This window comes from Nannospalax galili, unplaced genomic scaffold (assembly GCF_000622305.1).
Source record: "Nannospalax galili isolate Female #2095 unplaced genomic scaffold, S.galili_v1.0 scaffold895, whole genome shotgun sequence".
In the NCBI taxonomy this organism is placed as follows: domain Eukaryota; kingdom Metazoa; phylum Chordata; class Mammalia; order Rodentia; family Spalacidae; genus Nannospalax; species Nannospalax galili.
In genome coordinates, this window is record NW_008336435.1 from 1228301 (window position 1) to 1254920 (window position 26620).

General features: G+C 38.8%; 1 protein-coding gene across 6 annotated transcripts in view; it reads left to right on the forward strand.

The window, feature by feature from the left end:
• Znf385b (zinc finger protein 385B) overlaps nt 1-26620 on the forward strand; it is a 495209-nt gene that overhangs the window by 352290 nt on the left and 116299 nt on the right. The window contains exon 1 of one of the 6 annotated variants that reach the window (XM_008831172.3): nt 23151-23314. The exons of the other annotated variants lie outside the window; for them this stretch is intronic. The gene's annotated coding sequence lies outside the window, so the exon portion shown is untranslated. Of the gene's footprint in view, nt 1-23150; nt 23315-26620 lie in introns of those variants that run through there. 6 annotated transcript variants of the gene reach the window in all.

Genomic DNA, 26620 nt, shown 5'->3' on the forward strand with positions numbered 1-26620 from the left:
CCTGCTGAGGTTGGGGAGATTAATTCATCAGGTGAATCAAATTCCTCAGCATCTGAGGATTCTAAATCCTCAGCCTTCTCAGGGTTCTCCTAAACATCTCCATCCAACATGTCAGGATTCCTATCTTTTCCTACCAATGCCCTCACCTTTACTACTGACACCCTTCGAGGCTGGGAATTAAATTTGCATTGTAGGTCAGCCAAACGTATAGTAAGGGCTCCAGCTTGATTTTCTGCAGCTTTAGCTCTCTGGCTGCTGGAGAGAAGATTCTCTTCCAGGGCACACTTGGAAACATTTAAACTGTTGATTCGAATATGGAGCTTGACAATTTTATCATGAAGCTCATTGTGTATCTTCATCAATTTATCCAGAGATGCTAGAAATAACCAGCCAGCATCATTATTTTTCCACAAACCATCAAATGTTTTATGTATAGAGTCACTAAATTTCTTGCTCTTCACAAGAGGTGAGTTAGGAGATCCAAATGGGTCTAATTGTTTCAAGGTGAGTTAGAAGATTCAAATGTGTCTATCTCCATAATTGTTTCAAATAGTCTATACCATGGATTTTCAGTGTTCTCCATGCTATCTGAAGACTTTGAGTTGGAGAGCCTGCTCCAAATACCAACAAGCCCATTAAAGAAATTAAACCTTTCAATTCTGTTTCTCTAGACCCACTCCTGGTACCACAATCTATATTAGTCAGGGTTCTCTAAAGAAACAGAACCGGCAGAATGAATATATATATATATGGAGAGAGAGAGAGAGAGAGAGAGAGAGAGAGAGAGAGAGAGAGAAAGAGAGATTTATCAGTTTAGCTCACAGGATAGCATCCAAGTAGTCCAACAATGGCTGCACCACACTGGAGAGGCTGAGAATCTGTAGTCGCTCAGTCCACAAGGCTGGATGTCTCACTAGTCCCAATCTGATGCTGAAGGTCTGACAGATTCCAAGATCAGCTAGTCTTCAGTCTACAGCAGCAAGATGAACTCATCAGCGAGAGAGAAGGCAAGCAGCAAGAAGCCTGCCTTGGTCTCCTCTGCCTTGGTCTCCTCTGCCTTGGTCTCCTCTGCCTTGGTCTTTTATACCGGCTGCCATCAGAAGGTAATGCCCACATTTAGGGTGTGTCTTCCAGCTTTAGATGATCCAATCAAGAAGATCTCCTTCATTTCAGTTAATCCCAGATCCAATCAAGTTGACACCCAGGATTAGCCATCACAACTATCTATTTCAAAAAGGTTGGATTGGATTTTAAATGCTTTTTTATCACAAAAAAATTGACAAACATTTCAAGGGATACAGTAACCCTAATTTGAGCATCATATAAACTCTACGTACTTCCAAACATCACATGGCACCTCATAAATATGTATAATTTGTAATGTGTCAACTTCAAAGGGTAACCCATGAAGAAATTCTAATAGATATTCAATGAAACTCTAGTAACATGTCAATTTTTTAAAAATCCTGTGGGGGTTTACACCAACGCTAGGTAAAGAATATAGGCTTAAAACATGTGTACTTATTAAATGGCTTTTCCTGGGGATTCTATTACTATACAACAGATAGAGCAATGATAGACCAAAGAAATGATTCCAGCTAAATCCACCTTGGGAAAACAATGAGCAACTCTCACAGCCATGTCATGGAGAACATCCTAGGATGGAAACTGCTTTTCCAGGCTTCTTCTTTCACTGTCACTCCATCTCCTAACATCTCCAGAGACATGTGTATCTGGGGTGGAATTACAGAAAGCTTGGTAAGGGAGTGGGGAGACAGGAGGAAGGGAGTAGCTGTCATCTCAGGTGAGAGCCTGATTACCCCTCATCTACTCTTTGCAGAAGGGAGTGGTGAGTAGACCCAATCTTGTGAGGATTATACAAGTTATCATAGCTGCCAAGTCATGGCCAGAAGACAGAGTTCTGCAATGCCTCACATTAAAAAAAAAAAAAAAAAAAAAAAAAAAAGGCATCAGGTTTGGTGGTGCATGCCTATAATCCCAGCACTCAGGGGACAGAGACAGGTGAATCTCTGCGAGTTCAGGGCCAGCCTGGTCTACATAGCAAGTTCCAGGCCAGCTGGGGCTACAGGGAGACCCTGTCTCAAAAACACCAAAAAAATGTCTTTTATACTTATTCTCCCCACAGAATTTTGGTAAGGAGAGAAATGTGGTAATCCGTCCCTCCCTTTTGCTTTCTTTCCTCCCTAGGATCTTTCTTCAGTGAAGAGGGTAGAGTTGGGTATTACACAGAGCTTCATTAGAGGACATATGGTCTGTACAATTGGAAAGAATCTATAAATGTAGGCCCAGGAGAATTCCAAAGAAATATCATTTTTTTTACCTCTGTTGTTCAGTCTGTGTCTAGCATTTGAAGAGTAGTGAAACAACTCTGACCAAACAAAGGGCCATCCTTCACCTGCAGTTGAAGTTAGATGTTCAGCTTAATCTGCAATCAGATTATTGGAAACAATGTGAAAATACACTGAGGATTTGTAAAATCTTGTCTGATTTTCCTTATTGACACTGGCTCTCTTCCTTTCATAGAAGTTTTTTTTTCTTTTTAAGTCTATGTATGTGGTGTGTGTGTGTGTGTGTGTGTGTGTGTGTGTGTGTGTGTAAAAAAAAGTTTTTCTTATATACACTGTCTCTCTGCCTTTTATAGATGTGTTTTTTTCTTTTTATGTGTATGTATGTGGTGTGTGTGTGTGTGTGTGTGTGTGTGTGTGTGTGTGTGTTCCCCTGTATATGGTCATACATATGTATGCAGTTGTGTGCATACGTGTTCATGTGTACATGTGTACACTGCATGTGGGGGCCTGAGGTTGATGTTGGGAATCTTTCACATCACTCTTCCTCCTATTCTTGAGGCAGGGTCTCTCAGTCAGATCCAGTACTTACTGATAAGGCTACTTCCATAGCCAGCTGGTTTCAGGGATCTTCTGTCTCTCCTTCAAGCTGGAATTACAGATGAGCCACCATCACCCAGCATTTACATAGACTCTGAGAATCTGAACTCAGTTCCTTTTACTTACATGGCAAGCACTTTAACCACTGAGTCATCTCTCCAGCCCTAGAAATATTTTTTTATTATCACAGGATATTCCTTTAGGATAGGTTATTTCTTTCTGTCAGAGTAAACTCAGCCCAAAGAAGCTTGGCTTTAGCCAGGGGTATAGGGCATCCAGTTGGCAATAGCATAGGTATCTGGATATGCAGAGTTCTTATGAGCAGAGTAAGAGCCCTAAGCTCAAGTGTCAGTATTTTTTTTAATTTTTATTTACTAGCATTGCATGTGTATGACATGGTAGGGCATTTGTGTGCCACAGCATACATGTGGAAACCAGAGGAAAAAGATGTGGAGTAGGTTCCCTCCTTCCATCTTTAGGTGGGTCGGGAATCAAACTCAGATTTCAGGCTTACACAGCAAGCACTTTGTCCACTGAGCCATCTGGCTGGGGGATGTGGCATTACCAGGCCAACATTACATTTATATCTGAACCAACAGCCTGACTTAACTTTATAGAACTTGAATGGCACCTGTTCCTCCAGATATCTCCTGGAGCTGCACTGCTGATCCAGGCCTCACCCACAATTTTATTCAAAACCATTTCTCCAGCATTGATTTGGGGAACTACAAGGTTGGGTACCCCCTTTCCTATCAGATATTTTTATCCTTTCATCATTAGGCCTGAAATACCTCATACACACAAGGTCAAATATTCCTCTCAATTTTCATTATTTTCAATGAGGATACAAATGTGAATGTGCTACCTTTTAGTACTTTTGATTTGTTAATTCTCAAGTATACCCACAATCATTCACTATCTCTCAAGTATAGAGAACATAAACACAAACATTGAAACCTAAGCAACAGCAGCATCCACAGAACCAGAAAAGGAAGGAACAACTTGATCAGGGAGCTCAGGGGGAGAATCTAGATAGAAAAATCTCCAGGAAGTAGGGATAAAATTAAGTCTCTGAAGAAAAGAATATGAGAGTAAGTGAAGTCAAGAGCTTCCCTCCTCCAGCAAAACTCTGCCTCTCTCCCTTCCATCTACCCACCCTTCACTTTCAGGAATCGCCGAGAAGATGGTAGTGAATCCTTGCATCCTTAGTTATGTTTATGATTGATGCCATGTGTGAACAAGTTTGACTTCATATTACTTTCCATAGTATTGCTTCCATCTAGTTGGTTTGTAGGTGCTGTGCCTTTTAGTGGTCTTTTAGTAGGTATAATTAATTTGACTATCATGCAGACATTTCAATATTCATTATTTTGGCTTGCCCAGCAGATTTCACCACTACTTAATCAGAGATTTTTTTTTCTTAGCCACCTCCACTCTTTATTGAGTATAAAATAGGTAAATACCTTGTTAAGAGCCAACTATTTAGTTGTATTTTGCTTTCAGGAACTTTCTACTTCATCGTGAGCACATAGAAGACTTGTAAAACTTTGAAAGAGATAAAAGAAAAAAGTTCATTCTTGGTGCACTGTGAGTTCATTTATTGTTCCAAGCAAGGACTGTACCAGATGTCTGATTAGTATCAGTTCTAATCTGTATTTTGGTCAAAGAGAAGTATGATTCTGCACACCCCCTTGTTTTAATTAGAATTTAGTTATATTCACTCATGTAAAATGAAGTTGGAATGTAGGACCTAAACCCCTTAATCTGGATACAAGCAGTAAGTTTATTAAAACATCTTTATTTTGCTGATTTTCATGTGTTCATTCCTCCAAGGATAACAGAGATTTTTGTTATCATTCTTAGGAAGCACTGCAGTAAAGAAATGATTTTAAAAGCTATCCCTTTTACTGCACAGGACCCAGCTCTATAGAAAGAGGAAATCAGATGGATCTAATACTAATGCTAGACTTTTTACCAGGTGACTGTCAGGGTTCATTATAAACCTTCATTTCAATGACATTTGAAGAGTTTTTTGTTGTTGTTGTTCTTTTCCTTTTATTCATGAAAGAGCTAAAATGTAAAGAAATTAAGAACTTTCTCCAAAGCCACAGAAGCATTATTCTGAGTAAGCTTGGCATGACTGACATGCCCCTTTGCCTTCCTCCTCTGAGCCAGCTTAAAATATTAATAAATCCCTTGAAATCTTTCTCATCTGCTTTTTGTTTTTATCCCACTAAATATTGATTTCTATTTTTTTACTTCAAAACTTTACATAAGGCAATTGTGAAAAGGTTTAAAAGTAACTTCCCTTAAATTTAGCTTTTACTTAGAAAGTTCTAGGTTAAAAAAATAATAACTGTTGCCAGATATGGTGGTGCACAACATTAATCCCAGCATTCTGGAGGAAGAGGCAGGCAGATCTCTGTGAGATTGATGCCAGCCTGGTCTACATAGAGAGTTCCAGGTCAGCTGGAGCTATAAGGAGACCCTGTCAAAAAAAACAAATCTGTCACATATGACATGTCTAATGAAAATTCAAACTAATATTGATTAACATTGAGAAAAATGAGAAAAATGATAGGCTCTACTTCTGACAAATTTGTTTTCAAGAAACATAGGCCCAATCATTGTTTATTTTAAGATTTGTGTTTTCTTTCCAGTCTCTACTAGCTTAGTAGCATAGTTAGTGCTTATTCTGACAAAATGAAAACTTAGAATGTACTGTTACTTTGATTCAAATACAAATGCCATTAGTTTTCAGCCTTTCTATACCACATTTTGGCAATGCTTAAAAAAAGAGACAGCCTGACTTTAGCACTCATAAGCCCAAGAGCCACCTCATCCATTCTTTCATTGTATCCTTTGGAACTGTGCTCCCAAGCCAGGGCTTTGCTCATTCTTTCACTGAAAATGTACTTCCAGCATGAAATGGGGAAGTAGAAATCAGGACCGCCCTATCTTATCAGAAAATCTGCCCTATCTAGACACACTCAATTTTCTCTCATTGTTTGCAATGAGAAAAACTGCTTTGTTATGTAAAGCATACATACATACATTCAAAATCTTAGGTGAAGAGCAAGGAGGGGTCCTGAGAGATTATGTCAAGGTCTCAAGGGGCGAACAAGGCTCAGTGAGTTTGTTTACATTATAAACAGCAACTTTTTGGTTGTGAGGTAAGGTAAAAGTCTTTAGGCCAGACTATATCCATTTTGTAAAAGTCATCCCTACAATATGTTTTTTGCTTCTGGTGCCAGTCTTGGAGATTGAGAAAAGACTGCAATTCAAATATAGTGAGATAGGATGTACTATGAAATACATGCATAAAGTCTGAGAAGATATATTTTGAAGGATATGAATCAGCCAAACTAACCGTTTTTTTAACCTTTGAAGGATCAACATTAATAAGCTAACTTCAAATAGTTGAAAATAGGCTCTTGAAATATTGACCAAATACAAATTCTTGCTATAATATTTGATATACCTGAAAATCAAATGCAATTGTTGAAATTCTAACATTTTGTCATTTATTGAATAGACCTCGTGACTTTTATGAGAGCTAATATTTTGAATACATTTTATCTGTGACTAAGGAATTATAAACAAGGGCCTCCCTCATTCAACACTTCCCTTTATCATGGTGGGTATTTACCTATCTTTCCTCCTGGTTGCATAGAAAAGGCAGAACAGAATGGGAAGGAAAACAGCACAGTCTAACACACAGGTCTTGACCCTCAGTCTCCCATGTGTAGTACTGAAAGACAGAAACCTGAATCCCCACTTTGGTAGTACTCTGATTAAAGCTCAAAAATTGAATTTGCCTCCAAACTGACTTCCTCATGTTATTTCTCTGTGGTGGACTCTTCTCTGCTTTGCTTTAGTTCATCAGAGAGCATCCCCAGATCCAATGATTTACCATGTCCTGTGATTCTACCTTTCATCCATTTTCTCATCCTCAGTTCTTGATTTTTTAGACCAAGACAATGAACTGAGAAATAAGGTATGTTTTATCCTGCTTCAAACACACACACACACACATACACACACACACACACACACACACACACACACCTCTTTTAGATGACCCAGTATTATTTTAGAATTCTGAGATGCCTCAACATTCTGTACTCAAACATAAAAGTACAAGTATCTCCCGTGTACCCCATGTCCTATACCCAAAGAACAAGGATACGCAGTCCCAAGGCCAAGCTCCATCTACATTTCCTGAAAACAGCTACCTTATTTGTTCACCTCAGGGGAGAGACCTAGAAAATAGCCCTATCCAGGCACTTAAAGTGGTTTCAGGGCTTTGGGGCTGGAGAGATGGCTCAGCAGTTAAGAACACTGGTTTGAATCCCAGCACCCACATGGCAGCTAACAACTGTCCATAACTCCAGTCCCAGGGGATCCGACAGCCTCTTCTGACCTCCACAGGCATTGCACGACATGGGTGCACTGACCTACATGCAGGCAACACATGCATACACATAAAATAAACATAAAAATTAAAAATTTTTTAAAAAGTGGTTTCAGGGCTTTTAGAACACATAAAGTCCCAGGATGTGGTCTAGAAGGAGAAAAACACAGTCTTCATATGGGAAGATTCTTTTGGCCTGCAGATTGGGAAGGTGCATGACCAGAAAGGTTGTATCTACAGTCAGAAGATGTCCTGGATTTGTTCTAGAGATTGTATTCCTAGATTAAATCTGTGAAGGTATAGATTTAGCAAGAACTGTCTACTATTGGATGTTTTAAAACACTATCCAAATATATGAACAGACCTTGAAGCTGTAGATGTATCCTTCCTGAGTAACCTTTTTAACTGCATATGTCTGACGATCTTGTGACTCTCTGACTTATTGTGTCCCGAGAAGCAATTTCAGATAGTTCTTAAGAGCAGTATTGCAAGCTAAGGCAGAGTTCTGAGTTACTGGCCCTAGAGCCCTGGGCAAAATGTTTCATCTGCTGAGTAAAGGTAATAAAATCTTTTTCCAGAGTTGTAGGGCAAGTACTAGAGGTTAAAGTCTGTAAGAGGCTTAGCTCAAGTAAATGCTCAGTCGATCATAGGGCTGTCATCATCTTCATAAGCACTGACATTATTTTCACAGCCATTTACCCCTCATTGTCCATAACTATTGTGATGACCTTGTGCAATTCACATGACCTCTCAGAACCTCAGTTTCTTCATTTAGAATGAGGTATCTGCAAATGGGGATAATTAAAATTCTGACTAATCGACTTCATAGAGTTCTTCCTTTTGCTTTACAATGAATTTGAACTCTTGACATTCACCCTCCCCCAAGCACCCTCCCCCCAAGCGCCCTCCCCCTAAGCACCCTCCCCCCAAGTTATAAATTGTGCATGGAAGGTAGCTACTATGCATAAAATATCACCATGTACTTTAATTTCAATTTGATACGTGAAAACCTGAAACTTTTGTAAAAGCTGAAATATTCTGGGTTAGATATGCAGTTCTGAGACGTGTCTGCCTACAGAAAGATTCATTGTAGAGCTCCTTTCACTCACAGTCTCCTCTGGTAGATTAAAAATCAAATCTGATTTACAAAAAGATATTCAGTTTGCTTACAACTTTTCAGAGCCAGGTATGATTTTTTTTTAATCTCTTTGAATCACGATCCATTGAGAGTTGATTAAATATGATTCCTCTCTCTCTAAAAAATGAGTATGACTGCAAATATTTGCAGACAGTTCCTAGGTGGTCCGTGATACCTAAATTAAGGATCCTAGCATAAAGCCCAAGCAAAGACAAAGAAACTCCAAGAGATTAGGGAGTTGTCTTATGACACATGAATGAGTGGTGTTATTACAATCTGTTTTTTAGTAGAATAAAGATTCAAAAAATAATTCAAAAATCATTTAATATGCAAAGTGAAAAACTAGAATATAAAAGCATTTCACATTTTAAAAATAACAACTTCTAAGTTATTTAACAGAAGGCAGAGATCCACAGTCCTTTATTTGAAACACTTAAGGCTAGATGTTTCAGAATTATGAAATTTTCAGATTTTAGAAAGATAATTCAGTGCATATACCATACTACATTAACCCTCAAAAGAGTTTGTGGCAACACCCCCATAATCAAACACATTAATATGCAGCAAAATGGAATTTGCTGAGGGTGTTGGAGGCCTTTCTGAATCTGGACCTTCAAACACCTGGGCCCTTCTTAGGATCATAGAAACAGAGAATTGACAGTTATCGAAGGCAATACTCTGTACCAGGTACAGCATGATACACTTTATCTCCTCCTTTCAAACCTGAAAAAGCAGATATTTCTGATAAGGAAACTGAAGTCTAAGTTAAAGCAATCCTCCATAGTCTAATGACTGGTAAATGGTAGATGCAAACTTTGAACTAGAGTTTTGCTGTAAAGCTACTACAGTGTGGTAAGAAACCCTATATTCCTTCCCATTTCTTCCCATGCTCCCAAATCTTTTTAAAAGAAGAAATTACACAGAGATTGCTCTTCCTTGTAAAGTGCACAACGAGCTGCCTTAAGCCAGAGTACCAGTCTTGCCCTTTCCAGTGCTGGGAGTTTGGCTGTCTTAGAGCAGTGACATGCTACTGTTTCAATGGATAGGGCAGGCAGAGGGCTGAGAGATGACAGACTGTCTTGGCTGGACATGACTCAAAAGTTCTGATCCCCTACGTGCCCCAGTAAAAGTTTCCGGCTAATGACTGTGTAAAACAGTTGTCAGCAGTGGAACAGAGAACTGGCCTGTCGAATGCAGAATGTCACATTTGCCAAGTCCCATGTGAGAAAAGTGAAGACAGGCCTCATTTGGAAAAGAAGGCCTACTTCTGGAAAGATTTATTATGCAGGGGTCATGTTGCACAGACGGACGTGCTCACTGGACTCAGCTCCTCCTTGACTCATTCACTCATTCACATTTCATAAGATAACTCCCTAATCTCTTTGAAAAGGAGTTATTAAATGAGAATAATAAACAGAAAGCCCCATATGAATGACAGAATAACCAGAGTTTTCTTGGAATTCTGTCCTGGTACTATAAACTAATAGTAATCTTTCTTTGTGAAAAACAGCCTCACACAATATTGTGAAGAAATCACTGTGGTTTGAACACTTAAAGACCTTCTATGTTAAGATGAGGTTTGTGTCCCCATGTCCTAACCTGTCAAAATAAAACATTTATGGTGAGTTGGGAATATGCTCACCATTTTTGGTTTCAAGTCATTTTAAGATATGCTATCTTATCACTTCAAACTTCACAATGTGTCCTAGAAAATCATGCTGTTTTCACAGTGATATTAAAGGCACAATGTGGCTTGAGATTTGATTTAGATTTTTTTTCCTCATGATTTCCCACACAATCTAAAATGTCTGACCTTTATTTAGCAATAATGAGGAAAACATACCTTGAGAATATTTGAGAGAAAATATGCATATTTAGGAATAACTGATATTTGACACGTTATTTTTATTTAGTGCTAGAGATAATATATTGCAGGAAAGATGGTGCCTTCTTATGACAGCAAGGCAGTATAGCATAATGGTTAACGTGAGCCAAACTAGGTGAGTTTCAACCCCAGTTCTGCTTCTTACTAGCTAGTGGTCTTTGCAAGGTATTTATTTCTTCCCTTCACGTGTGTTCTAGTTTGGTTTCTCTATTACTCTGATAAAAACACTCTGACCAAAACCAACTTGATGAGGAAAGACTTTATTTCAACTTACATATTCAATGCACAGCTCATCACTAAGGGAAGGGAGGCAGGATCTCAGGGCAGGAACATGGAGGTAGGCAGTGAAGCAGAGACCATGGAAGAATACTGCTTACTGGCTTGCTACCCTGGCCTATGCCCAGCCTGCCTTTTTACACAACCCAGGACCACTTGCCTAGGTGTGGCACCACCCACAGTGGGCTGACCTCTCCCACATCACTCAACCATCAAGAAAATGCCTCACAGATATGCCCACAGGCCAATCCAATATGGGAAATCTCCACCTGAGGTTCCCTTTTCCCAGGTGTGTCAAGTTGACAATTGAAGCTATCCAGCACAGTGTGATAATTCAAAGATTGGCCTGAATTAATGTATATACAGTACTTAGATCTCCAGTGAGAGGAGACTCTAATAAATGTTAGTTTGAGAGTTAGCTGTTAGTTGGGAATGATGGCACATGCTTTTATCCCAGCACTCATGAGGCAGAGACAGTAGGTGAATTTGAGACCAGCCTGGTCTACATAGCAAATTCTAGGCCAGTCAAGGTTACATAGTGAGACCCTGTCCTAAGACAAAAAATAAAAGATATAGCTATTAAGATACAAATATATAAAGATGCACAATTACATGTTAGATGGTTTTAAAAATACAGCAGAGTTGGGGTGGGGTAGGGAGAATGGAGAGGTAGCTCATCTAGTAAATGTTTGAAATGCAAGTATGAGGACCTGAGTTCAGATCCCCAGGACCCATGTAAAAAGTGAGGCATTGCAGTGTGCACCTATAATCCCAACTCTGGAGAGAAGGAGAGGAGGAGACAGGAGGATACCTGAGACTTGCTGTCCTTGAACACAGAGATCTACTTGCCTCCATCTTCCAAGTACTAGAATTAAAGGCCTGTGCCACTATACGTGGCCATATTGATATTTTTAAACAGTTTGATTGGCTGCTATGTAGGGAACCAAGCATGGGAGAGCATCAGTCACCCTACTTAGACCTAGTGAGCGCCATTAACTGCAGTGCAGACACGTGTTGTCTGGAGCTAAACCATGGAGTAACATGGAGAGAAGCTGGAAGATTTCCTTCTACATGAGAGATAGAAACAATGGGTTGTAGGTGAGGAACTAAAGGAAGCATCAAAGAAACATATGTATTAAGCTCTTACTCAAGTCCTTTGCAATGAAGCATTCTCTAGCCATTCCACCCCACTTTTGTTTCTCCTCCTGCAATAGAAGTTGATTGATGAACTTCTAACATTAATATGTCCAAACAATCCTTCAGGTGCTTAGGACACATTAAGTGAATGAAAGCAAGGTCTCTGCCCTTCTGGAGAATATATTCTGCCCTAAATAGTTTTATCTGTGCTAGTGACTTTCACAAAATTTCACATGTTGTATTAGTCTCTAATTGTTTAGAGACTCACTTTTCATTGTCTACGATGTCTAATTCAGTGAGACAAAAGCAAAAGTAACACTGATTATCTGTTTTTTCCATAGAAACTTGTTTATAGTTTTCCCTGCTCTAAGTATTCAAACTTGTGACAATTCAAAACTACAATTCAGAGTGTTGAAATGGGGTCATTTTTCCATTAAAAATGGATTATTTACTCACTTGAGAGTTACTTTAAAATAACAGACCCCCTCTATGGATGTAATTAAAAGTTTGTCCATTGGTCATTATGTGCTTATCAGGAGTTTAGATATAAGAACTGAAACTGAAATATCAAAGGCCATTGCCAACTAAAACTTAGTCCAAAATGAAGAGAAAAGAAGCTAAACTTTGGCATTGTAAGTAAAAAAGACAAATTATTAGAAAGTAAGTTATTAGGGTGGGCCTTAACTTAGAAGGAACTCGCTCTTCCAGATAGCTCCTGGAACTGTGCTGCCTAGACAGGCCTCACTCATAATTTTATTCAAAACCTGTTTCTCTTGTACTTCAGTTGGAAAAGTATAAGCTTGGATTCACCCTTATCAGACATTCTTGCCCCTTCATCCCTGGGCCTAAAACATCTCATACTCATAATGTCAAGCATACTTCTCAGTCTTCATTGTTTCAGTGAAGACATGAGTAAGAATGCACTTTCTTACAGCGCTTTCATTGCCGATTCTCAAGCACACCCACATTCATTAGCTATCTTGGATGCAGGGAAAATTGAGGTTCAAGTGATCAAGGTCAGGTGCCCAGGTCACAAGAGTACATGGCTCAGTGAGCTTGTTTGCATTATAAGCAGTCCAGAGTCTGTCCATTTTGTAAAAGTCATTCCTACCATTTCTGATTTCCAGACATTCAAATACATAAACATTTTATAATATTTCTATTTTTTTAATTTATAATTTATAATCAACAATTATAAATTGATTCTTTAACCAGATCACATTCATGTTCACAGTGAAAGTAAGCACTTGAATGCACAAGAAAAGTGACTTCTGTTTATGGCTCTCTGAGTGATTCTTAAAGTATAACAAAAGTTATGGTTTTGTGCTTCACAGAAGAGACAGACCATAAATACAAGGGTTCCTGTCTCCTTTTCAAGACCCATTGTGATAATGTTGCATTGAGGTGCTGTGGCTAGGAGAACACTCTATTGAATGCAGCTACCCTGAGGGTTAACAGAGTTTCTAGAATTTATCCAGGAATTCAGTGGCCATTTATGAACTTCTTTCTGAGTTCTGGAATGCTGACTTTTAAACTAGACTGAGAAAGCAAGACCAAGCAGGGTGTGGTGGCACACACCTTTAATCTCAGCATTCTGGAGGCAGAGGCAGGTAGATCTCTGTGAGATGAAAGCCAGCCTGGTCTACATAGCAAGTTCCAGGTCGGGGGGCAGGGGGGGAGCTACAAAGAGACACTGTCTCAAAAAATAAAAATTTAAAAAAAAAAAAAACGGCAGGCTGAAGATATAGCTTAGCCGGTAGAGTGTTTATCTAACCTACAGGAAGTCCTTTGTTCAATCCCCAGGACCACATAAACCAGTTATAATCCCAGCACTTGGGAGATGGGGATAGGAGGATCAATTTCAAAGTCATTCTCAGCCATGGAGTGAGTTCGAAGCCACCCTGGGATACATAAGAACCTGTCTCAAAAGGAAAAATAAAGAATGGACTCCATTTGTAAGAAGTTCTTTTGATTCTGTCATTCTAACACTCCTCTCTTAAAGGTGTTCACGATTATCAAGGGGGGGGAAATACATTAATCAGCTAGTATATAAGAGCAGGGTTCTCTTAATAAAAAAGTAAATATTATTCTTTTCAACTCAGTCACTCATTCATTCATTCATTCATTGAGCACTTTCTCTGTAAGACATTAAGCAAACATCAGTAAACCAAGCCTAGTCTCTAACGCAAGAGAGCTTACAATTCCCTAGGGAAGAAGACATCAGCATAGTAACACACAAACCAATAAACCAATACCTAAGTACTATAATAAACATGGAAATGAAATGCATTTTAGGTTAAGAAGAAAGCAAGATACTTTCTTCTGAGAGTAAAGAAAACCCTCCCTATAATAAATGGCATCGAAAATGATACTTTAAACAGAAAGGATCTGAAAGAAAGCAAAAAGGAAAGTGCATCCTGGGAGGCATGACGTGAACAAAGTGATAGAACTGAGAAGGTATACCTGTCCTAGAAGCAACTGGGACTTCGTGCAGTGAACGTCCTGGGGCTTTGGCCAAGTATCTGGTAATGCCTAAGGGACCAGAGACAGGAGGAAAACAAACAAATAAGTAAATCAGCCTTGCCCTTGAGGGAGAATTATGCTTAACAGATTTTATTAAATATTAGGGAGTAAACAGTTCTGTTAAGTTTGAGGATGGCAGCAGATGTGAACTGAATCCAATGGAAATGCATTCTATGGTGATGGGTCGAGCAAAGCTGATGATGGTGACTGAATCCGTCCATGTTTTAGGCACTGTCATAAGAATTTGGAGCATTTTTTCCTTCAGGTCTTCTTAGGAGATATGATTATTATTTTATTCCTACTCATTAGCAGAGAGAATTAGGGCTTAAAAGGAAAGGAATTCATGAAATATTCAATTAGTAAATAGCAGAGTAGAGATTTGAACAGGTGTGTTGAATTTCAGTCGATAACTCACTGAGGAAAGCCATGGAAAACACTTGAATAGGAAAATGACTGATTCAGACTATTCTTAAGAACTCTGGTGACTCCTATGGGCCCTACAATGGTTAAGCATTGTGTTAGTGTTTCTAGAAATTTTAGGGAATCCTATCTGGGATACAAAGTTGAGGGTCCCTTCTCAGGGTTCTTAGTCTCCTTAATAAAAGAATTTCAGAACGAACTCAGAAAGAAGTTCATGAACACTTGTATTAGTTTGACAGAAAAACCACAGGCCAGGCAAGCTGTAAATTTCAGCAGCTGCCCGAAGGAGATGGACAAGAGGAAGAAAGAAGAAGAAAGTCATAACCTTTTTTATTTAGCCATAGAGGTTCATTGAGCAGTCACACGGCAAAAGGGTAAAGTACCTTCAGAGAAAGAATGAAAAAGCCCAAAATACCAAAAAAAAAAAAAAAAAAAAAAAAAAAAAAAAAATCTTCAACAATTCATTCATACCTTGTCCAGCATTTGGCAGAAAGAGACAGAAAAGAGAAAGGAAAAGTTCCAGCTTTCCAAGTCAGGACTTTGGAAGACAGGCAACAGGGCCTAAATGAGCCTCCTGGAAGCCCTGTAGAAACTTCTTAGAGAGCAGGGATTCTGGGAAGGAAGCATATATTATCTCATTAGAGGGATCATTTTTTTCCTCCCATCTCTTAATGTAGTGTTAGTTGAACCCACCTTCCTGGGTGATCTGTTAGCCAGGTGACTGACCAGCACAACTGGATTAACTCTTAAATTTGGTTAGCTTGGACTCTTAGGTCTCCACCCAGGCCAGCAGTAGATTCTATTCTCTTGATTGGAGGTAGGGAGGAAGGGGATAGCTTTCCCTTAAGGGACTCAAATGCTTCTATAGTACCAGGGAGCAGCTAATGTGTATCTCAGTAAAGATAATGGTAATGATTATGAAAGGAGACAGATGTCATAAAGATTACTAACCTGGTTCAAGATGTAGAAAGAGGGAGAAGTCAAAGAGAGCATCAGGTTTTCCAGCAGTATAAATGTGAAACTCATGGTGCTAGGCAGTAAAAAGACACTGAGGTCTTTGGGAAGAGAGGAGAGCATCTGGGTCGGGAGGCTGAGGTAACTACTTCATTCTGTATAATGTGGAAGTGAGGTACCAATGTGATACTGGTGGGAGAGGTCTAAGAGGTGGTTGAAATCCAGGAAAGAGGCAATTTAGATGTGAGATTGCATTTGAATGGTGGTAGAACAGTCAAGAAGGACTCATTAAAAGTTTTTAAACCCTATTTTATTAAGCTGGAGAAAACAGAAGTATAGGCTACTCTAAAAGGAGTTCAAAGTTAAGAGAAAGGAGAGTTAGACCACAGCTATAGAAATGGAGTAAGTTTTCTTTAAGAATTAAATGGTTTCCAGTGCAATTTCTCTAAGTTCTATGTCCAAAGTGTGTAGTGTCTTTAGCAATAGGGCCTTACCTTCAAGTTCTGAGAGAAAACCAAGGGCTATGGCTATTGCCTATGTGGTCCTGGAAGTCTCTTGAACTACCTTGACACTTGGCACTGGGAGTTTTGTAAAATAGCTTTTGGCTATACACAGGCTCAAACATATATTATATACATATTTTAAGATAAGCTTATAAAATAATGGATTTTTCAGACATCCTTAAAATCCATCTCTCCTCTCTTTCCCTCCATTTCCCATTACCAACAAAAATCTCCCCCATTTTTCCCATTTCCTTTTGATAGCACCTGTGTCTTACTACTTCCTTCTCTAGAGCTCCTTCTCCCCCTACCCTCCCAACAGGCCCCCTTTCTAGTTTCCTGGCCTCTGTAGTTATTGAAGGTTACATATGCACATCAAAAGAGCTGGGATCCACAAACAAGAGAGAACATGCAGTGTTTGTCTTTCTAGGTCTCCATTACCTCAATTAGTATAGTGTTTTCCAGATCCATCAGTTAGCCTGAAATTTTGATGATTTCATTTTTCTTTACAGCTGAATAGAACTCCACTGTGTATGGTTAACACATTTTCCTCACCCATTCATTAGTTTCAGTTTCTTAACTATTGTGAAAAAAGAAGCAATGAACATGACTGAGCAAGGATCTCTATGACAGAATAGCAAGTCCTTTGGGTATATGCCAAGAAGTGGTATCACTGGATCATATGGAACATCTGCTTTTAGTTTTTTAAAAATCCAATTTTTGTGTATTTGTTGATGCTTGTTTTGTGCCCCAGTATGTGTTTGATTTTGGAGAAAGTTCCATGGGGCACTGAATAGAAACTATATGCTTTGGTGCTTGGGTAGAATATTCAGTAGATGTCTTTTAGGTCCATTTGATGTATGGTATTGTTTAATTCAGATGTCTTTGTGTTTATTCTTTGTCCCATTGACCTGTCTAATGGAGGCAGTGGGGTATTAAAGTCCCCCACTATTAGTAAGTTGGGATTAATCTGTATTTTAAAGTCCTATAATATTGGTTTTTATGAGGTGTGGTGCACCAGAGTTTGGTGCATATATGTTCAAGATTGTGATATCTTACTGGTCATTTGTTCCTTTGATCAGAATGAAGTGGTCCTCTTTATCTCTTCTGATTAGTTTTAGTTTGAAGTCTATTTTGTCAGATATTAGAATTGTAACTCTTGCTTTTCTCTTAGCACCATTTTCTTGGAATATGTTTTTCTATCCTTTCACCTTAAGGTAGTGCCTATCCTTGAAGGTGAGATGGGTTTTTTGCAGAAAAAAAAAAAAAAAAAAAGATGGATTTTGTTTCTTAATCCATTCAACTAGCCTGTGTCTTTTAACTGGGGAATTCAGTTCATTGATATTTAAAGTTGTTATTGAAAGATGTGTATTGATTCCTGTCATTTTGATTTCTGTTCACATTCTTGGTATAGCTGTGCGTTTCCACAGTTCTACCTTCATTCAGTTTCTCTCTGTTACCCCTTGGGTATAGTTGTGCCTTTCTTCAGCCCTTTGTATTGCTTCAAGAACTCTCTGAAAAGCTGGTTTTGTAGACATGAATTCTTTCAGCCTATTTATGCCATAGAAGATTTTTCTTTCCCTTCCACTATAATAGACATTTTTGCTGGGTCAAGTATTCTGGGTTGTCATCTGTGGTCATTTAGAACTGGGAATACTTTGGTCCATGCTCTTCTGACTTTCATCATTTGCACTGAAAATTCAGCTATAATGCTGATGGGTTTTCCTTTATATGTGACCTGTGTTTTTTCTTTTGTAGTTTTCAGTATTCTCTCTGTTCTGTACGTTTAGTGTTCTTACTATGATATGCTGTGGGGAGTTTCTTTTCTGGTTCTGTCTATTTGCTGTTCTATGTGCTTCTTGTATTTGTATGGGCATGTCTTTCTTTAATTTTGGGAAATCTTCTACAGTCCTGCTGAAGATCTGGTTCATGCCATTATCCTGAGATTTCTTCTCCTTCTTCTATGCCTATGATTCATAAATTTGGTCTTTCCATGGTGTCCCACATTTTCTGCATATTCATTCCTGTTTAATCTTTGCTTGAGTGGTCCAGTTCTTCAATTTTATCTTTGAGTCTTGATATTCTGTTTTCCATTTCATTCATTCTATTGGTGAGGATTTCTCCTGTCATTTCTAATTGGCTTATTGGGTGTTTCACTTCCTTTTTCATTTCAACCTGAGTATTCATCAGTGTTTCTCTTTCATGAATTCATGCAGAAGTTTATCCCTATCTTCTTTCAGTTCTTTGATTTCTTTGTGTGTTCTTTAAATTTATTGAATTATTTTATCATGTTTATAATTGTTCTTTTAAATTTTGTGTCCTGTGTTGTCTCTAGGGGGTTCTCACTGTACTCCTCTATAGGACTGTTGGTGCTTGATGGGGATATATTATTTGGGTTTTTCGTGTTATTTTTTGTTGTGTCTTTGGCATGTGGATTTCTTTTGTTGTTTCTGATTCTTGTGTGAGACTCAAGCTTTCCTTTGTTGAGTTTAAGTCTGTTTCTGTTTCTATTTGTGATGTGCCTTTGTTGTTTTCTTATTGTGTATGAAAAGCTCATTGGTCTAGGCTTCAGATTCTCTCTTTTGATTTTATATTGGAGGGGCCGGATGGCTTTAGTCCAGCTGCTCAAGAGTTCCCCCGAGGCCCAAGTTGGATGAGGCAGGCACAGTACAATTTGGGAGACTTGCTAAGTGGAGGTAGGATTCAGGTGATCTCAGGTAGTCAGAGTAGGAGACTGGTCTCAGGAATTCCAGGCAAGTTTGGTTTGGGGACAGCCAGAGAAGAAGGCTGGTCTCAGGTGTGAAAAGGCAAGTTGGGGGTGGGGGCAGGCTGTGAAAGTTCTGGGAAACTAGCCTGAAGAATTGGGTTAGTCTGTATACAAAGGATCAGGACGCAGTGGGTGGATCTGGGCCAAGAGGGTAGTCCAGAGGTCTGAAGTGCCAAGAGCAGAAGCACGCCTGTGCCCATGGCCAGAAGGAGAATGGGATCCCCACCAGCATTTGTTCTCAATTTTCTTGCTGTTAGCCATTCTGACTGGGTTAAGATGAAATCTTAAAGTAGGTACAATTTGCATTTCCCTAATTGCTAAGAATGTTGAACACTTTTTAAAATATTTATTAGTTATTTTGGGGGGTGGAGAGATGGCTCAGCAGTTAAGAGCATTGATTCCTCTTGCAAATAACCTAAGTTCAACTCCCTGCACCCACTTGGTGGCTATCAACCATCTGTAAACTCCAGTTCCAGGGAATCCAGTGCCTTCTTCTGACCTCCATGGGCATTGCATGACACGGGTGCACTTACACACATGCAGGCAATATACTCATACACATAAAATAAAAATAATAAAATTTTAAAAATTAAAAGAAAATTTATTAGCTATTTTTATTTCTTCTTTTGAAAACTGTTTAGATCCTTAACACATGAGTCATTTGTTTTCTTGATTCTTTTTTTTCTGAGTTCTTTGGGTATTAATCCTCTATCAGATGTATAGCTGGCAAAGATTCTCTCCCACTCTGTGTGCTTCCTCTTCACTCAACTGTTGTTTCCTTTGCTATGCAGAAGCTTTTTAGGGTTTTTTGTTTTTTGGTTTTGGGATTTTTTTTTTTTTTTTTGGTTTTTTTGGGACAAGGTCTCCCTGTAGCCCCAGCTGTCCTGGAATTCACTATATAGACCAAGCTGGCCTTGAACTCACAGAGATCCTCCTGCCTCTGCCTCCCAAGTGCTGGGATTTAGTTTAATGGTCCCATTTGTTCATTGCTGGTCTTAATTCCTGACCAAATGGAGTCTAATTCAGAAAACTCCTTTCCTGTACCTGTATCTTGTGAGTTACTGGCTATGCTTTTTCTAAAAGTTTCAGTATTCTAGGTTTTACATAGAGGTACTTGATCCATTTGTAGTTTATTTTGTGCAAAGTGATAGATATGTAACTAACTTCATTCTTCAATATGTGGACATCCAGTTTTCCAGCACCATTTGTTGAAGATGCTGTCTATGCTATGCAAACTGCCAAGGGAGAAAAACAATCAATAGTACTGCCCAGCTATTAAGCTTGTGAACCACAACAATGACCAACCCAGCAAAATATCTCTAATGGTGCAATAGTGACACTTTTATCTTGGGAGTAATCAGTAGCTATCTAATTAGACTTAAAACCCACTCAATAGGAAGGAGGGAATTTATGGCTTGTATTGCAAACTTAACCCAATATCTGTAACTGGAAAGGTCATAGATTCTAGAGGAGAACCTACTAATCCCAATTTCCTAAACCAACATAATTTCTTACTATATTCTGAATACCCTTTTATCCACAGATAAGTGTAGCTCTCACCTGATTTGTCAAAGAAACATTTTTGCAATGGATAAAGACTATTATAAAGTTCCACAACTGGTCAAGTTGCACAGAATAAATGATCATAGAGTGCCCAACTTCAGCTGATACATGTACAATGCAACCCCCTACACCCAAGGCCCGGGGAACATTGTGGAAGAGACAGCAGAAAGACTGTATAAGCCAAAGGACCAACGTGCTTGTTGCTAGATAGCATCTTGTAGACATTACAAGAAAGCTATACCTATGGGATCTCCATAATATGGTCACTTAAACAAGATTTGTACAATGATGACAGCAGCTGACACGCCAGTGTGAATGGGAAAATTTCACAAGGCCTTATATCTAGGCAAAAAATATTTACAGGCAGTCAGTGATTGCTGAGGGAGTGAGAATCAGTTTTCCCAGGGATGGTCTCCCTGATAAGTTATCCACTCCCCAGTGGTCAGCCCTAAACACATGTACACACAAGCACAACTAAATGAATGCAGTAGGTGACATATGTGTGTCTGTGTCTGTGTACCATTATATATATATATATATATAAACTATATGTATATATTAACAATAATCAAAGAAGAGCTCATGAAATGGAGAGGAAGTGGAAGGAGACATGGGAAGAGTTGGAGGGAGGAGAGGGAGCAGTTGAAACAATGCAAGTGTGGCACTCATATATGAAATCTCAAAAAATTATTTTAATATTTTTTAAAGATTGGAATGATTAAAGCAAGATGTTTAAGACAGTCTAGGAGTGAGTGGTTACTGCTCATCCATCCAAGCTCTTTCCATCCTTTACATGACCACTTACAAGCACATCTCTGCAGAGCCTTTATCTTACCCATGCTCTCCCTGACGGAGATGTGAGCATTCTTTATACTCTTTGCCCACTGCTCTTGAACATGCAGGCACCCCACCAGTGTAGAGATTCTGCATGCCTCAAGTCACCTGGGAATGGGACTTGTCAAAACAGGCATTGCAAATATAAGGATACATATTTTGCACATAATAAAAAAATCACATTAGTCTAGCGATGTGACAGTCTTGGAGTTTTCTTTAAGATCTATGGCCACTCCAGCCATGTGTATTAGGTGATGTTTATATTTCCACACTTGAATTTACTCCCTTTGAGTGGGCATTTAGTCAAATTAGGTAGCTGTTGATTGCCCTCCAAGATAAATACAAAAAAATTCAATTAAAAAAAAAAAACAAACATGCATGCACTGTTCCACCCCCAGAGGCCTGGGATAGGGTCTGGGGATGTAGACATCATATACATTCTCAGGAGATGCTGATATAGCTGGTCTGAACTCACACTTGACAAACACCTACTGAAATTGAGTATATATGTAGAAGCATAGATATTCTGATGATGTACTACTATTGCAGACCCTGAAAAACACTTCAAGAATCAGGCACAGACTATTTTAACTCTGTGAAAGAATACTTGGAAGGAAGTGCCAATGCAATCTCTAACTGAATACAGGTTTGCTAAGGGAGTTTAATTTAACAAAAAGGCAAAAATCACAGCATGAGTATTTTTTTATCACCAAAAAACTAAATATATGTAAGACATATACAGCTGTTATTTAGGGGAAATAAGTATGGAGCTACCCTACTGTGTCCCATTTAAAGTGCTTTTTTACTATTATTTATAGCTGAGCTAATTGGGCCTGGAGAAATGTACCATTTCTAAGAGCTGATTTTATAATTACCATTTTGAACTCTGCATCATCATTACTGTATTAGGTTTACCTTTTGCCAGTTGTTACTGTGCAAATCTAACATAAGTAGATATGCCAAGTTCCAGACTCTGTGGAAGTGTGATTCATTCTGTACATCTGAAGTGTTGGCTGTGCTGTAAGTGCAAATATCAGCAAGTATCCTCTAAGGGAGCTCATGGGTATCAGTGACAATTGGCCAACAGCTCCACAGCCACAGCCACACCGTGTAACATGGATACATCACCAGACTTATTCTGATTGCAAAGTCAAACGCCACTAGATGGAGAGTAGAATTAATTATAGCTGGGAGTGAGTACTGTGTCACTTACTTCCAAGCCTATAGAACTGCTCATTTCACCATAATTCCCCATAGAACTGAAATTGGACTTTTCATTTGAGATACATAAATATCACTACTAATGTTGTCAACATCAAATTGTCATTGGCTTTATTCTTTTATAATTCTATGCTCTGACTCTTTGCTTAAAATCTGAAATTCCATAGGAAAGAAGACTTTTCTTCATGCAAATAGCATGCAAATAAACTGTTCTTTACTGACAGAATACAAATAAGGTTAATTTGGGAGACAGGTTCTGCTTTGAAATAAAAAGCAAATTTAAATTTAGATCTGGCTATCCACTTAGCAAAAAAAATAACAACCTCCTGAAATCTAAGTAATACTCAGAATTCCAAATTGTTATGATACATAGATATTTTGAGAGCTTTGGCTGTTTTGATGGGAGGGAGAGGCAGGTATCTGATTTAATTTGTCATAGTACAGTGGTGGTTCCTGAGCACAGCAGAGCTGCTGAGAGAAATAACAAGAAAGAAAGTAACTTGTCAGTCTTTTAGGATATATTTGGTTGGATGTCGTCAGAAGGTAGCCTGCCCTCTCCCTGGAATCGAGTTGCAAACACTCTCCTCCATAGTAATTAGAGCTAAGCAGCAATTACAGGACGTGTGATTTGTTCAGACACACTGCTTGCTGGCTGCTTCCTAGCACCATATTTGCAGGCGCACCAGGTTGAAATGATGGGACTGTTTATCTCTCAGGATAATGCCTCGCACAGTGCGTGAATGGAGTGAGCGTGGACTGTGATATTAAAAGTGAAGGTAAGCTTTGCCGACTGCTCAGCATTTACAGCTCAGGGAACTTTTCATGAAGTATGTGACAGAAATATAAAATTGTTCAAAGCAACTTCAGAAAAAGAAAAGTACCAGAATTGGGATCAATAGCACTTACTGATTTCAAGCATCCCCTGCCTGACCTTTGGATTTCCTAACTTGTTTGTATTTAAATTGTACTGCTGAGGCACTTTGCTAAGTATACTGAAGATGTAGCTGATTCTGCATGTTTCTATGAGTTACAGTTCCTTTTTCTTTTGAAGTTTGTCTCAGAATAACTGTTAGGTAAAAACTACGAACAGTCTCTTTAAGCCTAGTATGTGAGAATTGCCTCCCCCTTTCCTCTTTTCTTCATGAAGTGTATTTAAGCTGAGGATGGTGATGTCTAAGAATCCACATTCAGAATGACAGAGCAGTGGCCAGTTGCCTTTGATAAAATTGAGTGACATGGGTGATTTGTGTTCTTGTCACATGAGTTTTATGACAGGCTGTGTAGCATTCCATCTAGTTTCAAACCACTCTATGATTTTATGTTTGTTTCAACTACTAGGCATAGAACTCTCTCAGGACAGCAGAGAAGCCTAGCTCCCCAGAGGGAGTGATGTCTGCTGTATAGTAGATGAATTCTGAATGTATAAAGTAGGTGCTTTGACACCCTCATTTCTACTAGAATGTCATCACTTTGTTTTTCTCATCTAAGAAATCATTTTTCTTTCAATTTTGCCATTTATAAAACATGAATAAATGTTACTGTTAGGTGAGGACTTAGAAACCCTTGGCACTGGGAAGATGTTTTCATCTCATAGTCCCCGGTGGGATTTCAGGTGGTTTGGAAAATATTGAAAGAGCATCGAGCCCTTTTATTCTGCCTCACTGGTGGATTAGAGGTGTAAACACTGAGGGTTCAGTGAACTCTTACAAAAAATGAGTGTGTTAAAGCCAAAGCCCATTAATTTTTCTAAGGTCCTTGAGGCTCTGTGATGTGTGACCTCATAGCACATGGTGCTGTTCAGTGTAGTCATCACATTGGGCTGGCACCTGGTTTGGGAAGTTTTGCCTAGTCCTATGTCCATTATTGGCTCCATTATGTGTGTTTGCTTTCTTAATTCTTTTTTTTTGTTTTGGATGTATGTGTGTGTGGTGAATATGTGTGTATGTGTTCATGTGTGCCAGTGCATGTGGAGGCCAGAGGTACACGATGTTACGTATCTCCATCACTCCCCTATTAGATTTTTGGGGCAGGGTCTTCCACTGAGTCTGAAGCTCACTAATTGAGCAAGCTACTAATTGAGCTAGCTGGCCAGCAAGCTCCAGGGATCCAGACTTCATGCTTTCAGAGCCAGGACTGTGTAAACTGAGTCATCTCCCCGGCCCCTGTGTGTTTGCTTTCTCATGGAATTATTTACCCCTGTGTATTATTTAATTCATCAGAAAAGCATGGGATTATCATTCTAGAAGACATTTTATTATATGTAAAATGTATGTCAGAAGGCTATTTAATATATGTAGCAACACCATGGGCCCTGTGGTGAAAAACTGTAGCATTTGTATCACCCAGAACACAAAGCTAAGTTTCTATAAAACACCTTAAAATTCGTGTCGTGTTTAAGTTGCTAACTTGTCCCACTCTGTCACAGCTACAGCAGATAGTCCTGTGGGAACACATAGGAAATGAATCCTCAGTTGTTGCATGACCACTTGATACATAACCAGAGATGTGGCCTAATATAATTTACATCTTGACAAGGTCTTTGTTTAGTCCTTTTCTTAATCTCTTAATTGATAATGAAACAATGAAAATAATGAAAACTATTACTATGATGTAGCTGCAAAGGAGGCAAAGGGCAGATTTTATGAGTACCTTCTAGCTCCCAGCAGTATTGTGGTGAGGGACAGAGACAGAGACAAAGACACAGAAAAGCCAGAGTCAGAGATACCAGAGCCATGAGAGAGACGGGGAGATGAGGAGGAAGACGGACCCTGCAGAGGTGGAGGTGGGGGACAGATACAAGAGAGACAAAGGGGAACAGAAACAGTCAAATCAATCCAATTTTGAAAATGTGTAGAGATTGTGCAATTTTTGGAACTGTGGATTCTTTGCTCCCTTTCTTTACCTGAAAATGTGCTTTGTCAAATTAAATTCATTGAGCATCAAATCCATTTTTATGATTTTTTTTTTTCTTTTCATCTGTATCTTAAGCAAAGTTTGCTTAAAAGATTGCATGAAGTCTAGCAGAGACCAAGAGTCAAAACAAATGTTTTAAAAGAAAATATTTGCTGCCTTATGACAGAAATCATTGAAAAGGAAAATAACTACTGCTGTGATAAAATTCTTTGCTTTTTGTGGCCTCCTCATTAAGAAGTCATTTGTCTTCCCATGCGTTTTCTGATGAGTTAAGTATTGCACAGGGCTAAATAATTCCATGAGAAGAGAGCATACAAAAAGAAGTCAGTGGTGTACATAGGACAAGAAAATTGGTTTATTGAGTGAGTAAGGGAGAGTCACATGGAAAGTCAAAAAGATATTCTATGTAAGGAATATTATTTAGCTTAAAAAAAAAAAAAAAGGTCGTGCCATGTGCACCAATAGGGATAAAACAGTATGATAAATGAAATGAGCCAATCAGAGAGAAAAATACTACACAATCTCATGTATATGTGGCATCTTCAAAACAATATGAAGACATAGAAAGATGCTTAGCAAAGAAAGGGAAGCAGGGAGAGGAAAGGGAGATGCGACCAAAGGGTTCGGACCTGCAGTCCTACAGGATGGATAAACCTAGAGATCTAACATACAGCACAAGAACCACCATAGTTAATGACATTGTTTGTTTGGCATAGTAGAAGGTTACTGAGAGTGGATTTTAGATGCCCTTACCTTGCACAAAGGTAATGATAGAGATGTTAAACTGCTTACCTGTAGTAATTATTTCATCTTAATGTTAGGCATAATATACACTATATATTTTAAAACTTTTTACTACATGAAGAGGAAAAGTAAGACAGAGAAAATATTAAAGTCAAGTTATAAAATAAAAATGTTAATGAACTTTGATGAATATGCTTTTTTAATTTAAAAAAAAAAGGGAGGCCTGGGAAATAATTCAGACAAATTGCCTGCCTTGTAAGCATGAAGACCTTAATTTGAACTCCAAAACCCATTGAAAAAATGCCAAGTTGCCAGGTATGGTAGCGCACACCTTTAATCCCAGCACTTGAGAGGCAGAGGCAGGCAGATCTCTGAGAGTTCAGACCCTGTCTCAAAAAGATGAAGGAAGGAAGGAAGAGAAGGAG